At 31.3% G+C, this 17,530-nt stretch overlaps 2 protein-coding genes across 2 annotated transcripts in view; one reads left to right on the top strand and one right to left on the bottom strand.

Moving 5' to 3' along the window:
* LOC113370319 (Krueppel-like factor 9) overlaps positions 1-17,530 on the top strand; it is a 526,951-nt gene that overhangs the window by 201,674 nt on the left and 307,747 nt on the right. The gene's annotated exons all lie outside the window — the stretch shown is intronic.
* Positions 1-17,530, bottom strand: part of LOC113370373 (glycine-rich protein 5-like) — a 294,863-nt gene that overhangs the window by 244,851 nt on the left and 32,482 nt on the right. The window lies entirely within an intron of this gene.

The raw sequence follows: 17,530 nt of genomic DNA, 5'->3' as shown, positions 1-17,530 counted from the left end.
TTACGACTTTTCTTTCTCGTTTCCCTCGGAAAGCGGAAAAAGAGTTTGATGTAATTATTGAGTTACGAACGCTCGCTCGGTTTTCTAGTGCATATGTGTGTATGTATGTGTGTGTGATATATGATATATGGGAAATGTTTCATCATTTGAAAAAATTATTGAAAGTACGAGTCAAATTATTAAAGAGTCGAGACAAATTATTAAAAAGGTCGATTGGAATTTTTACAGAGTCGAGACAAATTATTAAAAAGTCGAGACAAATTATTAAAAAGTCGAGACAAATTATTAAAAAGTCGATTCGAATTTTTCTGGAGTCGATTCGAATTTTTCTGGAGTTGATTCGAATTTTCAAAGAGTCGATTCGAATTTTCAAAGAGTCGATTCGAATTTTCAAAGAGTCGATTCGATTTTCTGGAGTCGATTCGAATTTTTACAGAGTCGATTCGAATTTTTCCAGGGTCGATTCGAATTTTTCTAGAGTTGATTCGAATTTTCAAAGAGTCGATTCGAATTTTCAAAGAGTCGATTCGAATTTTCAAAGAGTCGATTCGAATTTTCAAAGAGTCGATTCGAATTTTCAAAGAGTCGATTCGAATTTTCAAAGAGTCGATTCGAATTTTTTCAGAGTCGATTCGAATTTTTTCAGAGTCGATTCGAATTTTTTCAGAGTCGATTCGAATTTTTTCAGAGTCGATTCGAATTTTTTCAGAGTCGATTCGAATTTTTTCAGAGTCGATTCGAATTTTTCAGAGTCGATTCGAATTTTTTCAGAGTCGATTCGAATTTTTTCAGAGTCGATTCGAATTTTTTCAGAGTCTATTTGAATTTTTAAAGAGTCGAGTCAAATTATTAAGACGAGTAAAATTTTTTAAAAATCATGTCTAATTTGTGAACACGTTGACTGATTAGTAAAATTCAAGCCTACTTATTTAAAATCGAGTAAAATTATCATCGATCGAGTATAATTCTCAGAACTCGAGTTCAAATTTTATATAATCGAGTATAATTTCCAAAACTCGAGTTTAAATTTTATAAAATCGGGTTCAATTAGCAAAAATTAATTTCGATCAATAAAATCATGCTAAAATATGAAATTCGAGTCCGGAAAACAAGTTAGTAATTTCAACTAAAAATTAGGATAGCTTTAAATCAATGTAAATATGTAATTTTATGTTTGAAAATTTTCTGCACAAGATCTTCTATTATTCTTTACATCATAATATAAACTAATTTAAATTTTTCCTACATATATATATATATATATATATAATATATATATATATATATATATATATATGTATATATATATATACATGTAATATCTGTATATAATGTATAAAAGTTTTAATTCCGTTAACAAACGACCTCATTATATTATTATTTCTCATGCAATATTTTTCCAATTAAAATTCTAATTATCATAAAGTGAGCGAGCGATAAATAAATAACTGATAAAGCAAACAAAGGACACAATAATAATTTCCATAAAAATTATTATATTCTGATGTTTGAACGAGAGATTAATTTAAATATTTGCGAATTTAATAATTGGCAATAAATGATGATGACGATGACGACGATGATGATTAATATTAACGAATGCGAAAATTAAATGGGTAATCGTAGAGCGAAATTGTAGTTTTTGCATTTGTTGAAATTTTTGTTGTTTTTATTAAGGGCCATACTTGAAATAGTTTTGAATTTATTGGTTTAATTTTTGTTACTCAATTTTTTTGTAATGCAGAATTGAACATTATATACAATCCTAAATTTTCACTCTCTTTTTAATCATTTTTAGTCGATTGTTACGTTTCTGAGTCGAGTTTTACGTTCCGGATTTTGTCGTTCCTGAATTGAATTTGATTCGTATTTTAGACCTTGGAGTCGAATTTAAGATTTTGGAGTCGTATTTTAGACCTTCAGGAGTCGGAATTTAGGTTCTGGAGTCGGAATTTAGGTTCTGGAGTCGGAATTTAGGTTCTGGAGTCGGAATTTAGGTTTTGGAGTCGGAATTTAGGTTTTGGAGTCTACAATTACGCTCCGGAGTAGATTTTTAGGTTTCGTAATCTAAAGTTACACTCCGGAGGCGATTTTTACGTTACTGAGCCAACTTTTACGTTACTGAGCTAACTTTTCGTATTTTTACGTTTCGGGAGTCGTATTTTTACGTTTCGGGATTCGTATTTTAGGCTCCGGAGTCGAATTTTAGGCTTTGGATTTGTATTCGACTTTCAAGAGTATATATATATATTCTTATAGACGTTGGAGTCTTATTTTAGACGTCGGAGTCGAATTTTAAATCGATCTCAATTTTTGCTAATTTCACTTGATTTTTGCTCGTTTTTTTTTTAATTCAACTTGTATTTGTCTAATTTGACTCGTATTTTTCTAATTTAACTTGTATTTTCCTAATTTGACTCGATTTTTGCTAATCTACACGCCATTGTTTATTCGACTCTATTTTTCTAAATTCGAGCGGTCACAACTTTTCAAACATCTTTTCGATAACTCGGATTAACCGATTGGAATGATTTGAAAAAAAAAATCTATTTTTTTGTGAAGTTTTTGGATAAGACAGGTCTAGGCATTTCGAAGCAAAACATGCTAAAAATGTCTATTCATAAAATTCTTATAGCACAGATCCTTTGATGATGCCAGTTCACATAAGATTCTCTCTTGCTTTGTTTATATGCAAAATACGCCTGATCGCACAGCAAATAAATAAATTTGTCACATATTCACTAACAAGGAACAAGCATAAGGTAGCGTTGCCGTGACAACGCTATGCCATGAGGCAGAATTGCCCCAATAGTTACATTAAAGCAAAATGCCACTTACACCTAGACTTTTTTTATTTTGTTTTTTTTTAGATTTTATAAATTCTTACAAAATTACAACCCTGTAGGGATTTGTTGAGTAGTGGTCGCTAGTGGACGGACATTTCACTTGCGGAAAGAGCTTTGCAAAAAGTCATTAGCTTAAAAGCTGTCCGGCGGAGCGTGCGCGAAAACAAACATAGACACACACACACACACATACACATATATTATATATATATACATACATATATATATACATACATATATATATACATTAGGGTGGTCCTTAAAATGGTCATTTTTGAATTTTCTTGCTCCCAGGGGCTCAAATGGTTCCAAATTGATAAAAAACAATTCTCTGAAAGTTTTAGCTCTTAATATTAACGTTTAGATAGAGCAAGGAAATTCGAAAATGACCATTTTAAGGACCACCCTAATATTTATATATATATTTACTCAAGGGAGTTACCGAGTAACATTTACATTGACGGATTTGTTCTCAATTTTACAAAAATTTCTTTTCTCTCTCAGTCTGCAATAGTTGTCGTCATCTTGCAATAATTCCTGCCATTCCTGCCATTTCTGTCATCTTTTCCCTTATTTATGATGATTCCAGTTGACATAATTGACATCTCGGAAGTGCCGTAAAGCGTTCCTGAGTTTTTTCTTTTTTTTCTTTTCCCTGCGAACAGAAACATGACCGATGCGATAACGTTCGCTGAGTGGAAATAGAAATGAAAATAAATATGTAAATGATTCAATGAGATGTATATATGTGTATATATATAATATATATATATATATATATATATACATCTTTCCACCTCTGTAACAATTTAATTCCCGGACTTGCTTTTATGTCTCGTATGAATTGAGAAAGTCCAGGTAAGGTTTCTTTGATAAAAGTGTTTATAGTTTTTTGTTCTGAATTTTGGGAATTTGAGAATATCTGGAGTTAAAAATAACTGAAGTTGAAAATTTCCGGAGTAGAAAATGACTGGAGTTGAGAATTTGCGGAGTTGAGAATTTGCGGAGTTGAGAATTTGCGGAGTTGAGAATTTGCGGAGTTGAGAATTTGCGGAGTTGAGAATTTGCGGAGTTGAGAATTTGCGGAGTTGAGAATTTGCGGAGTTGAGAATTTGCGGAGTTGCGAATTTGCGGAGTTGCGAATTTGCGGAGTTGCGAATTTGCGGAGTTGCGAATTTCCGGAGTTGCGAATTTCCGGAGTTGAGAATTTCCGGAGTTGAGAATTTCCGGAGTTGCGAATTTCCGGAGTTGGTGAATTTCCGGAGTTGCGAATTTCCGGAGTTGCGAATTTCCGGAGTTGCGAATTTCCGGAGTTGCGAATTTCCGGAGTTGCGAATTTCCGGAGTTGCGAATTTCCGGAGTGTTGCGAATTTCCGGAGTTGCGAATTTCGGAGTTGCGAATTTCCGGAGTTGAGAATTTCCGGAGTTGCGAATTTCCGGAGTTGCGAATTTCCGGAGTTGCGAATTTCCGGAGTTGAGAATTTCCGGAGTTGAGAATTTCCGGAGTTGAGAATTTCCGGAGTTGAGAATTTCCGGAGTTGAGAATTTCCGGAGTTGAGAATTTCCGGAGTTGAGAATTTCCGGAGTTGAGAATTTCCGTAGTTGAGAATTTCCGTAGTTGAGAATTTTTCCGGAGTTGAGAATTTCCGGAGTTGAGAATTTCCGGAGTTGAGAATTTCCGGAGTTGAGAATTTCCGGAGTTGAGAATTTCCGGAGTTGAGAATTTCCGGAGTTGAGAATTTCCGGAGTTGAGAATTTCCGGAGTTGAGATTTTTCCTTTTTGAGAATTTCCGGAGTTGAGAATTTCCGGAGTTGAGATTTCCGGAGTTGAGAATTTCCGGAGTTGAGAATTTCCGGAGTTGAGAATTTCCGGAGTTGAGAAAATACTAGAAGTTAAGGATGACTGGATGAAATTTTTGGAGTTTTGTATTACCGGAGTTAAAATTTGGGAGTTTTTATATTATCGGAGTAAAAAATTTGGAAGTTTTGTTTTGCCGGAGTTAAAATTTTGGAGTTTGTTTTGCCGGAGTTAAAATTTTGGGAGTTTTGATTGCGGAGTTAAAATTTTGGGAGTTTTGAATTGCCGGAGTTAAAATTTTGGGAGTTTTGTATTACCAGAGTTGAAATTTGGGAGTTTTGTATTGCCGGGGTTGAAATTTTGGGAGTTTTGTATTACCGGAGTTTTACATTTCTGAAGTTGTAAATCGCTAGATTTTACACTTTTTTAAGATTTGTTGAATTTCACCTTACTGGAGTTGCAAATAGTTCTATTTTTAAATTTTTTAGAATTACTAGAGTATCAGATTGTCAGAGTACCAAATTTTTGAAGTTTGGAATTTTTGGAGTACCTTTTGAAAGTTTAAATTTTTTGGAACATGATATGTTTGAGACTTTTAATTTTGGGATCTTGAATTTTACTGAACTTGATATTTTTGAGACTTAAAATTTTCTGAACTGCTAATTTCAGGTCCACAATATTTTCAGAACTCAAAATTTTAAGGACTTGAAATTTTCCAGAATTACAAATTTGAGGACTTGAAATTTTCAGAACCACAAATTTGAGGGACTTTAAACTTTTGGAACTTCAATTTTTAGTGCTGTAAATGTTTTGAAACTTTGGATTCCCGGTACTCAAAAGTTTTGGGAATCTAGAATTAATGGAACTTCTAAATTCTGGGTTAAAATTTTGAATTAAAAATACATATATAAAACTTGGAACCTCGGAAATTATAATTCCGAATTAAAATTCTAGTTCAGTACAAACAAAAATTTTGTTTTCTTTCTTTTTCTTTTTACTCCATCTCTATTTTCACTATTTTCCCTCTCCACCTCCTAGATTTAGGAGCAGGTGTCAACTTGTTCCTGCTCCACCTGTAAATTGCTTTTGCACGAAAAATATGATTCACGTTGGCAAAAGACCCCGTTTGACCTTTTAACCATTTAACCTGCACCTGGTAAAGAAAATACGAGCACATTTAAAAACAAAATTTATTAATATGAACCAGAACACAGTTTACAGTAAACCCAGAAATATTGATTACTATATCCACGTTACATTCTATGTTATAAAAACTATCAATTTCCCCGAGTCAATAATAAATAAAAATGAAAGAAAACTCTTCGTCGAAGCGGTTTATTTAATGAAATTATTTCATGCCGTCAAAACGTCGACAGTTCTCTTTTTCCTGCTCCATCTCCTGCTCCAAATCGAATCACTTTATGATAACATCAAAGAGGAAAACTTGAAGGGAAAAACTTTCAGGTAGACAATCTTTATGAAAAAACGTACCGCAAACACAGTAATGGTAAAGGATAAATCAATAGAAGAGCTAGTTTGTTTGGAGCAGGAATATTCGACTGTTTTTAGTCAATTCTGCCTTATAAAAGAGCGTTGTCATGGCAACGCTATCATATGCTTGTTCCTTGATAGAGAATATGAGACATTCTCTTTGCTGTACGATCAGGCGTATTTTACATATAAACACGCAAAAAGCATGAAAGATAAATGAATTATCGAAGATTCTGTTATCGTCACATTCTTTTTTGCTTTGTTAGTTTATATATAAAATGCGCCTGATCGCACAATAAACAGATAGACATTTTTTCATAATGAGCAGAAATATTTGAGTAAAAGTAAAATTCAAGAGTTGGTTTTTATTGGTGCCTCAACATTGTACTAAAAATAAATTATATTGTTTTCATTTTAAATTTTTCATAAAAATAAATTTTATTTTTTATCCCTTAACCCTCATGATGGATATCATTGCCCAACTACAGTGCTATAGCTAACTTTAATGCTGCTGGTTTTGAAGTTTTGCTTTGTGGATTTAAAAGTGGTGACATCTGTATGACTACGACGATGTTTCCCAATGAAAACTATGGAACTAAATATGTATACAAGTACTTGTCTTGTGAGTTTGCTCGTCAGTAGAGTTCTTTTTTATATATTGTAGCTTGCTGTTGTTTTAGTATGCTCGTGGAGAGGGGTTTGTTGTATTTTTGCTGTCAGTGGAGTCCCTTTTGTTGCTACAGTCACTTTTTTTCTTTATGATATTTTGTAGGGTATGTTATATAGTAATCGCTAAAAAAACGAAAAAAATTCTGTAGATTCTGAGCATTTTAACAAAGTTCAACAAAACTGATGTGTGTATGTGTGTGCGGATACAATAATCTTTCATCGTTTTTGAGAGAACGGTGCATCCGAATTGAAAAATTCAAAACCCATTTTACTCGTATTGATGGATCGAATGATCGTTTAAATTTTTGGAAAAGCAGGTCTAATGGTTTCGGAGATACAAACAAGTTACGTGTGCGTGTATGTGTATGTATGTGCGGATACAAAGTTTAATTGTCGATTACGGGAGAACGGTTAATCCGATTTGAGTGATTCAAAAACTGTTCAAATCGTATTGATCGTGAGATGTGCTGATGAGCTTTTGGTAAATGCAGGTCTAGTAGTTTCGGAGATACCGAGCAAAAAGTGCATAGAATTGCATGTCAGTTTTTGACAGAACGGAGCAACCGATTAGAATGATTCAAAAAACATTTTACTCGTATTGATAGCACAAATAAATAGATGCATTTTTGAGGATGTAGTTTTAACGGTTTCGGAGATACAACAAACTGATGTGTGCGTGTACGTGTATGTATGTGCGGATACAATCTTTAGTCGTCGATTACGGGAGCACGGATCACCCGATTTGAATGATTAAAAAACTATTCAAATCGTATTGACCCCAAGATTAGCTGATTAGTTTTTGACAAATTCAGCTCCGGCCGTTTCGGGGTTGCAGAGCAAAATTTGCAAAAACTTGCAAGTCAGTTTTTGAGAGAACGGAGCGTTCGATTTGAATGATTCAAAAATCATTTTACTCGTATTGATGGAACAAATAATTGGTTACGTTTTTAAAAGGCATGTCGAGCGGTTTTGGAGGTACAACAAATTAATGTGTGCTTGTAAGTGTATGTATGTGCGGATATAATCTTTCACCGACGATTACGGGAGCACGGATCAACCGATTTGAATGATTCAAGAACTATTCGATTCCTATTGATGGCTAGATTCAATGTTCAATTTTTGAGAAAGGCTGGTCCAGCCGTTTTGGAGATATGGAGCAAAAAGTGCAAAAACTTGCAAGTCAAGTACTGAATGTCCGATTAGAATGATTCAAAAAACATTTTACTCGTATTGTTGAAACGAATAATTGGTTACATTTTTGAGAGTGTAGACTAACGGTTTCGGAGATATAAAATATTGGTGTGTGCGTGTGGGTGTATGTATGTGCGGATACAATATTTTATTGCAGATTACGTGAGCACGGATCAACCGATTTGAATGATTGAAAAACTATTCGATTCCTCTCGATGGCTAGATTTACTGATTCATTTTTCAAAAGCAGACAGGTCCATACGTTTCGCAAATATGAAGAAAAATGTGCAAAAAATGTAAAGTCAGTTTTTGAGAACGGAGAGTCCAATTTGAACGATTCAAAAATCATTTAACTCCTATTGATGCAAGGAAGAATTGGTTACATTTTTGATAATGTAGGTCCAGCGGTTTCTGAGATATAGCGGAAAAACATATGCTTTGTTTGTATGTGCGGATACAAAAATCTTTTATCGCCGATTACACGAGAACGGAGCATCCGATTCAAAAACCATTCGATGTGTATCAACGGAATGAAGAATTGATTACATTTTTGCAAAGGCAGATCTTGCGATTTCTGAGATATAGCGGAAAAAGTAAAAACCTATGCAATGTGTGTATGTGCGGATACAACAATCTTTCATCGCCCATAGCGCGAGAACGGATCAACCGATTTGAATGATTCAAAAACCATTCGATTCCTCTTGAAAGCGAGATGTGCTCATTAGTTTTCGAGAAAGACAGGTCTAAGCGTTTCGGCAGTACGGAGCCAAAAGTACAAATATTTTAAATTAATTCATATACAAATAGAATTTTTTGCAGGCTGGACTACAATTAAATGCAAGGTAAAAGACGTCTTCGCCTTTTAAGCCCTGTAAAATTGTCTGTAAATTACTATTATACATTACTATAATGATTTTTCTATTTAATTTCCTATTTACTTCCGTTCCCTAATTAACTAAACCGGAACTAAATTAAGTTCCGGAATAATTTATTGAATTTTGCGGCCGCAACGCGTCCTATTGGCAAGTTATTATTAATTATTTGCATTGATTATCGAGAAATCGATAATGGAAACCGATATGTACTGAATGCAAGTTTATAATTGCGAATGCACCGAAATGCAATGTAATTAATTATAGATATCAATATTTAGGCAATTAGTGGATTGATTTTGGGGTCATGTAATGGAATGGGGAATGGATATATATATAATATATATATATATATATATATATATATCAATAACAATCCTTTTAGCACTCCAAAGTTAAATTAAAAGAGTGCTAAACAATCCCTTTAGCACTCCAAATTTAAATTAAAATTTTAATATACCTAAATACCAAACTTTTCCACACATTTTCAATATAAAAATCTTTTTCCTTAATGGACTAGAAGAGAGAGTATGTATGTATGTAGAGTTGCAACTTTTTTCTTTTGCAACTTTCGAGAAAGACGCCGGTGCAATATTTCCGACACGGTTAAAAAAACTTTTCCATATAATCGTCATTATAACGAAGGCACTTTGAAAATTTAAATTATATTCTGTTAGTTATTATAATAAAAAAAAAGTTGGGAGGAAAGTTGAGTACTTGTCGAGATTTCTGCGCGCGCATAAGAAATAATTATATGGGATTATATATTGTATTTTTATTAGTATTTGTACTAGATTTTTGAAAATTTAGTATGTTGTTTTTTAAAGTGTATTTTAAACGTAAAAAATATAAATAACGTAAATATCTTAGTTAGTAACCAGAAATAAATAATTTAATCAGCAAGTGCCTACATTTTTCTTCAAACACTCTACATTTTGCACCTATATGAACTTTATATTAAAACATTAATTTTTTGTATAAAACCTTGTGTTGTAAATATTTTTAAAAAATTCTATATACCCCATAAAATAACGTAAAAACAAAAATATTAAATTTTTAGCATAAAAACTATAAATTTTGAATAAATACTATGCGAGAGTCCCAGAACATTTTTGTCTGCATTTTTCAAGTATCAAACCTTGATAGTATTAGTGCAAATATTTTTTTACAATAATAGCATTTGTACTAGAATGCTGGAAATTTAATATGTTATTCTACAATACTTGTTTTAAATATTCAAAATATAAAACCAATAGTTTTTGTAGATAGTAACTAGAAATAAATAATGTAGTTAACAAGTGTCTACATTTTTCTTCAAACACTCCACATTTTCCACCTATATCAAATTTATATTAAAACAGATTTTTTTGTATGGAACTTCATGTTGTAAATATTTTTAAAAAAAATCTATAAATCCCTAAAAATAACTTAAGTCCAAAAACCATTAAATTTTTACCACAAAAACTATAAATTTACATTTTTTATATTTATATAATATGAAACATTTATTTCATATATTTACGTGTCCAATTTTTGCAACAAATTTTCATCCCCAGTTGCGATTTTCGCAAATTATCCCTAAACTAAAGACAAAAGATGATTAATTTAATATATAATGAAAATAACAATTTCTATAGAATTTGATCTAATTGTCTGTTTCGTAGTAAATTGACATAGTATTCATAATTTTAATGAGTTTTGGCGTCGGCTATTAAAACTTTCCTAATGGGATGGCCGCAACTCCATTGTCGATTGTTATAAAAGACTTTTGAAATATTATAATTTCATATTTTGTACTCTGAAATAATTTATTGAGTTCATTAAAATTTTGTGTGTTGATATAATGAGTCTGGCACTAAGGGTTTGATAATTAGACAGACAAAAGTAAATAAATACCAAGATACAGCAAATTAACTAAGCCGTACATCTTGTTACTAAATAATTTATTTCTCCACACCAAAAACCATTATCACCCATTTTATATTTTTTAAATTTCAAACAAACATCTAATATTACCATATAAAATTTTCAAAATCCTACCCCTCACCAATAAATAAATATAAATTTTCCCCCCAAAACAAATTCTAATACCATTTTCTTCTTTTCCAGGTAAGCACCAAAGAATTTCTGTCGTCAAGATAGTGAGTACAAAATATTTATTTATTATTTTTTTTACTCAAACTACAGCTATATCACATTTTCTAATATTTATAGCAACATTATAGCTATCCTTCTATATCCTTTGTATAAAAGATTTATATCCTGGTAAAGGTAATATTTGATTTTAATAAATTTTTGTAAACGCGAACACAAAAGCATCGCTCTGAATACCGATGGAAGGAATAGTTGGACAGCTGGTGGAAGAATTGTAATAGATAAATTATTTTGTTACGTGATTATAACTTTTCTTTACTTTTTAATTATTTTTTATTAGCTTGATTGTTTTTTTTTTTTTTAATTTTTTTTAGATTAACTTGTTTGTTTTTAGTTCTCTTACAAGTCTCAGCATTTTTTTTTTTTAATTTACAACACAATTTGTTATATCTCACTAAAATTTCACACATCTCACAAATCTCATACATCTCAAAAATCGTTTTAAAATTTTGCACATTTCAATATTCTTCTATAAAAACAAGGTGAGATACACTTTCTTATTTCAGCACTGAAATTTCACAAATCTCACAATTTTTCTCACAAGTTGTGCATATTTTTGAATCTCACACATTTTGAATATTTTTCTAAAAAAGAGTTGACTCTTTTTTACCACAGCAATTTTATTAAATTCAATTAAATCTGTATTATTTCAAATCTCACCAAAATTTCATGCATCTCAACAATCTCAAACATCTCACAAATCATTCACATTTTAAAATTTTACATATTTTGAATATTTTTCCTAAGACAGAGTTGTGAATACTTTTGCTTCTTTCGCCAATTTTATTTCCTTTGAATATCGCACTATTTTATTCCGTCTCACAGAATTTCACACGTTTTTAGATCTCACACATTTTGGATATTCTATTTAAAAAAATAAAACTGAGATAAGAGTTGTGACTTACTCTTTATCTCAGCAATTTTATTTCCTTTAAATATGACAATATTCTTTAAAATCTCACAAGACTCCTCACATGTCACAAGACTTCTCACATCTCACAAATTATACATATCTCACAAATCTTGCCACTACGAGCAATATTTTATAAATTTTTCTCTTATTTTGAAGAGATAAATCTAATCCAATATGAATCTCACAAATATCGCACATCTCACAATTTGTGTACATTTTTAGTTCTCACACATTTTGAAAATATTATTTTCGATAAAAGCTGAGATAAGGAAGAGTTGTGAGATTATTCTTTTTATCTCAGTAATTTCATTTTCTTTAAACATAACTATATTTTTTTAAAATCTCACAGGACTTCTCACATCTCACAATTTATACATATCTCACAAATTATACATATCTCACAAATTATACATATCTCACAAATCTTTCCCCTATCATCAATATTTTGTAAATTTTGCTTTTATTTCAACAAATCAAAACTAAGAGAAATCTCACAAATATTGCACATCTAATAAATTGTGCACATTTTTAGATCTCACACATTTTGAATAGTCTCAAATTGGAAAAATAAAATTGCTAAAACAAGAAAAAGTTGTGAGATTCTCTTTTTTACCTCAGCAATTTTATTTTATTTAAACATCACTATATTCTTTAAAATCTTACAAGACTTTTTACATCTCACAAATTATACATATCTCACAAATCTTTCTTCTATTAGCATTGTTAACAATTTTGTAATTATGCTTTTATTTCAAATCTAACCTAAGATAAATCTCACAAATATTGCAAATCTCATAAATCGAGTACATTTTGAAATCTCACAAATTTTGAAAATTCTACTTCTGAAAAAATTTGAGATAAGGGAGAGTTGTGAGATACTCTTTCTTATATCAACTTTTTTTTAATCCCATAGGAGTTTTTCACATCTCACAAGACTTCTCACATCTCACAAATCATGCATATCTCACAAATCTCTTTTATCAAGTCATTTTTATTTATTTAATAATTTTGTAAACTCTGGACCTATATAAAAAATTTTACATTACACAGATTTTCACAAATCTTACGAAAAAAATTGCTTACTAAATTTAAAAAACAACGTAGCGCTTATACTAATAAACAAATAAATTAACACAAACTCTGCAGTAAGAATTTATATACGAGTATTTTATTCTAATCCTGAGTGATTTCAAGAATTTTCTATTACGTTGGTTGCTGGTACAGCAATAATTTGTTGTTTTTTTATGGTTTCTCAGCTCAAAAAATTGCTTACTAAATTAAAAAAAAACTATAACTCTTGTACTAATAAACAAATAAATTAACACAAACTCTGCAGTAAGAATTTATATATTTTTTCTAATACTGAGTCATTTCAAGAATTTTCTATTACGTTGGACCAGCAATAGTTTGTTAGTTTTTTATGGTTTTTGATGGTTTCTCAGCTCCCTGTCTATGAAGCTCGCTCTCCGAGCCGAGAGAAGAGAGCTCTATGGATTTTGATTATCGGAAGAAAAATGCATTTCATGTCCAAAACAGATTACCTGCGGCTTTGATACCGAGATTTCCCATAAAATCATAAAATCCGTGAAAGGCGAAGCGATATTAAAAATCTTCCAGGAAAATAATATTATATAAGATACACCATAAAATGGAAAAATATAAAAAATTGCTAAAACAAAATATGTATATATTTATCCTGACTGTATTTTAAATTGTGTATCCTAGGCACTTGACTGTCCTGTTTTTATTTCCGAAATTCCTGTAACGATTTTCGCAATTTGCATAAACACATCTACGAGAAAAAAGGATTTAAAAGTTACTTCGGGCGTAAAAAAAACGCTGACAAGGTTTATTGCTGAGACACTTCTTTGTCTAGACGGGGCGCTGGTGAAAAAGTAAAAAAAAACTTTAATTTACAAGAGTATTCCTATCAGTTTTTGCTTTTTTGTAAGGGTAGTTAGAGTAATTGTTCAAAAAAAATTGTTAAAAAATATTTACGTTTTAAGTTCTGAACATTTCGGCTTACTTTAGAAAATAGGTAGGTGTCTGTGCAACGGTATGTGTGTGTGGATACAATGTTAAATTGTCGATTGCCGGAGAACGCATCAACGGATTTGAATGATTCAAAAAACATTCGATTTGTATTGAAGAGGATCTTTGATGATTAGTTTTTGAGAAAGGCAGGTCTAGCCGTTTTGGAGATACGGAGCAAAAACTGTAGAAACTTGTAATTTTGTTTTGAGAGAAATTGTATAGAAATTTTAATTTAGTTTGAAATTTGCAAGAGGGTAGTAGGGACAGTTAAAGTAATTGCCCTAAAAAAACATTTATAAAACATTTACGTTATAACTTCTGAACATTTTGGCTTAGTTTAGAAAATAGGTGTGTGTATGTGCAACGGTATTTGTGTGCGGATACAATCTTTCATTGTCGATTTTGTGAGAACGGATCAACCGATTTGAATGATTTAAAAAACATTCTAATCTTCTTGATGAGGATCTTTGCTGATCAGTTTTTGGCAAAGGCAAGTTCAGCCGTTTCGGAGATACGGAGCAAAAAGCCTGGAAACTGGCAATGCGGTTTTTGAGAGAACGGAACATCTGATTTGAATGATTTAAAAAACATTGTACTTGTATTGATAGAATAAATATTTGGTTAGATTTTTTGAAAGGCAGGTTCAGCGGTTTTGGAGGTATTGAAGAAAAACTAATACGAAAATCCTATTTGGAGGCCAAAATAGTCATCACAAATCTTCACGTTGACCTAATAATTAAATGAGCTGTATTTTTTCAAATTTTTGTTATGAATTTTTTCTTATTATTTTTACACCAGCTCTCCGTCTATCCACTGCATAGATATAAAGACGCTCTCTTACGACTGACGCTAGAAAAAAAGCTAAATCGACTGTTTTTGTATCGTATTTGCGTTTTTTTCGTTTGTTTTGTGGATTTATTGTACACCACAGATTTATAGCTATTACAGATACTTTTTGCCATCGTATAAACCAGTTGTACTATATATAGTACAGCATTTTTAATCACAATGCGCTTATTTAGTATAACGTGCATTTTTTTAATATAACTCATGTAACTTTCGAACCGTTGGTTTGTGGGAAACAAAATATTCAGGAAATTTATACAAAATTTATTTATCTATAATTTTGTCTAATAATATTACCCTAAAGCAACTCCCTATACTTTAAAATAGCTTTCAAACAATCTAAACCAGTGTTTCTCTTTCTCTAATGAATTATATTTCTGTTTCCCCCAATTCAATAAGTATAAATCAAACGGGGAAAGTAAAAAGAAAAAAACTTTTTCGTTTTAAAAAGGATGAGAAAGGATGTCTCAATAAGCAAACAAGACACAAAAAAAACTTTTTTTATTAGAAAGTAAATCCTCGGACGATCCGAAGGATATTTATGACGAGAGTTCTTCGTGACGGAGTTCGAAAATTTGTAGCAATTATTTTGAATTATTGATTTTTTGTACATATGTTGTGAGAAAGTTGTGGATTGTAAGTATAGTGTATAATAATAGATATATCAAGGTGTAAGGTATTGGAATTATAGGTTTGTGTGTTAATGCGTGTGGCCTGAGGAGCTCGTTGAACTTTAACATTTTTCTTGAAGGGCTCGACAATGTGTTGCTATTTTTGCCAGTTATTGATTTTTTTTTAAATATTTTTTCAGAGGGCTAGGAATTTTGAGTATGCAGTATTGTACTATACATACTTAAGTGCAATATTTTAAATTACAGCATTATACTTTCAGAATTATGTCCTGAGGAGCTCATGAAATCTTAATGTTTGTTTTGAGGGGTTCAGACTTTTGTAGTATATACGAGGTCTGTTCAAAAAGTACCCGGAATTTTCGTTTTTTCAAAAAAATATTTATTTATTCGTCTACATTAATGTGGTCCCCTTCAAAGTAGTCCCCCCCAGATATAATACACTTATGCCAGCGTTTTTTCCAATTTTCGAAGCACCCTTGATATTCACTTTTTGATATGTCCTTGAGCACTCTCAGCGATTCGGCCTTTATTTCTTCAATCGAGGAAAACCGCCGTCCTTTCATGGGTCTCTTCAACTTTGGGAATAGGAAAAAGTCACACGGAGCCATATCTGGTGAATTTTGGCACTTTGCAACACTTTATTTCATTTTTTACGCAAAATTTAATACAAATTCTTTGACTTTTCAATTCTTCCATTGTAAAAATCGCCGAGCTCAGAAAAACACGTCGAACCTTAGCGACTACCACAGACAAAGTAAACAGTGAATATAGCTGAAAATTTCATCATACTTTAGGGGCATTATACCAACCAACACAATAAAAAAAATTTTGACAATCAACACTCCAGACCCGCGAAATTTGATTATTAGTAATTCCGGGTACTTTTTGAACACACCACGTATATTGTCGATTATTATTTTTTTTTGTAAAAACTTTGCAAGGGAGCTGTAAATTTTGAGTATTCAGTATTATACTAGACATACTTTAGTATAATATATTAGAAGTAGAGCATTATACATTTTGAATTGCGCCCTGAGGAGTTTATAGAACCTAATAATTTATTTAGAGGGATTTGAAAATTTGTTGCAGCTATTGAGGATTATTGATTTTTGGGCAAATATTTTGTCATGTGGCTATGAATTTTGAGTATGCAGTATTATACTAGACACAATTTAGTGTGATATATTAGAAGTACAGCAATATATATGTCGAATTGTGCCCTGACGAGCTCATGGAATCTTACAATTTGTTTTGAGGAGGTTGAAATTTTGTTGCAATTACTGCGGATTATTGACTTTTTTTGCAAATATTTTGTAAAGGAGCTATAAATTTGGAGTAAACAAATTTATGCTAGAAATACTCACGAGTAGTATATTAAATTATAAACATTGAAGGACAAAAATTGTGCCCTGACAAGCTCATCAAACTTTAACATCCGATGTGATGACTCCTGAATTCGTCGCTAATATTGTGACCTACCATTTTTTTTCAATTATTTAGTGAGTGAGCTTTAAATTTTAAATATGCAGAATTATACTAGATATACTAAAGTATAGTATATTAAATTTGTAACATTATATAAAAAGTATTGTATTCTGTGGACTTCAAACAACCTAAAAATTTATTTTAATGAGTTCAAAAATGTGGTGCAATTTTCTTGAAGCATTATTATTACCCAAAAATTTTGTGAGGGAGCTATAAATTTTTAGTATGCAAATTTATACTAGATATACTGAAGTATACTATATTTAATTTTGAGCACTACAGCACAAATATTGTATACTGAAGAGCAAATCGAATTACAAATTTTATTATCAAGGGTTCCAAAATGTGTTGCATTTGTTGTGCATTATTTTTGCTCGTACACACATATTTAGTGAGGGAGCTGTGAATTTTGAGTACGTCAGTTCATATTCCATATACCTAACTATATTATGTAACGTTTTTAGCATTATCGAACAATTATTGTACACTAAGAAGCCAATCGAATTCCAAACTTCATTATCTAGGGTTCCAAAATTTGTGGCACTTTTTGTGCATTATAGCTCGTACCCAAATATTTAGTGAGAGAGCTATAAGTTTTG

Source organism: Ctenocephalides felis, unplaced genomic scaffold, assembly GCF_003426905.1.
Source record: "Ctenocephalides felis isolate EL2017-DRISC unplaced genomic scaffold, ASM342690v1 CF-g0.4_SCAFFOLD_00845, whole genome shotgun sequence".
Classification (NCBI taxonomy): domain Eukaryota; kingdom Metazoa; phylum Arthropoda; class Insecta; order Siphonaptera; family Pulicidae; genus Ctenocephalides; species Ctenocephalides felis.
The sequence above is the reverse complement of the archived record's forward strand: the minus strand, read 5'-3'. Positions and strand labels throughout refer to the sequence as shown.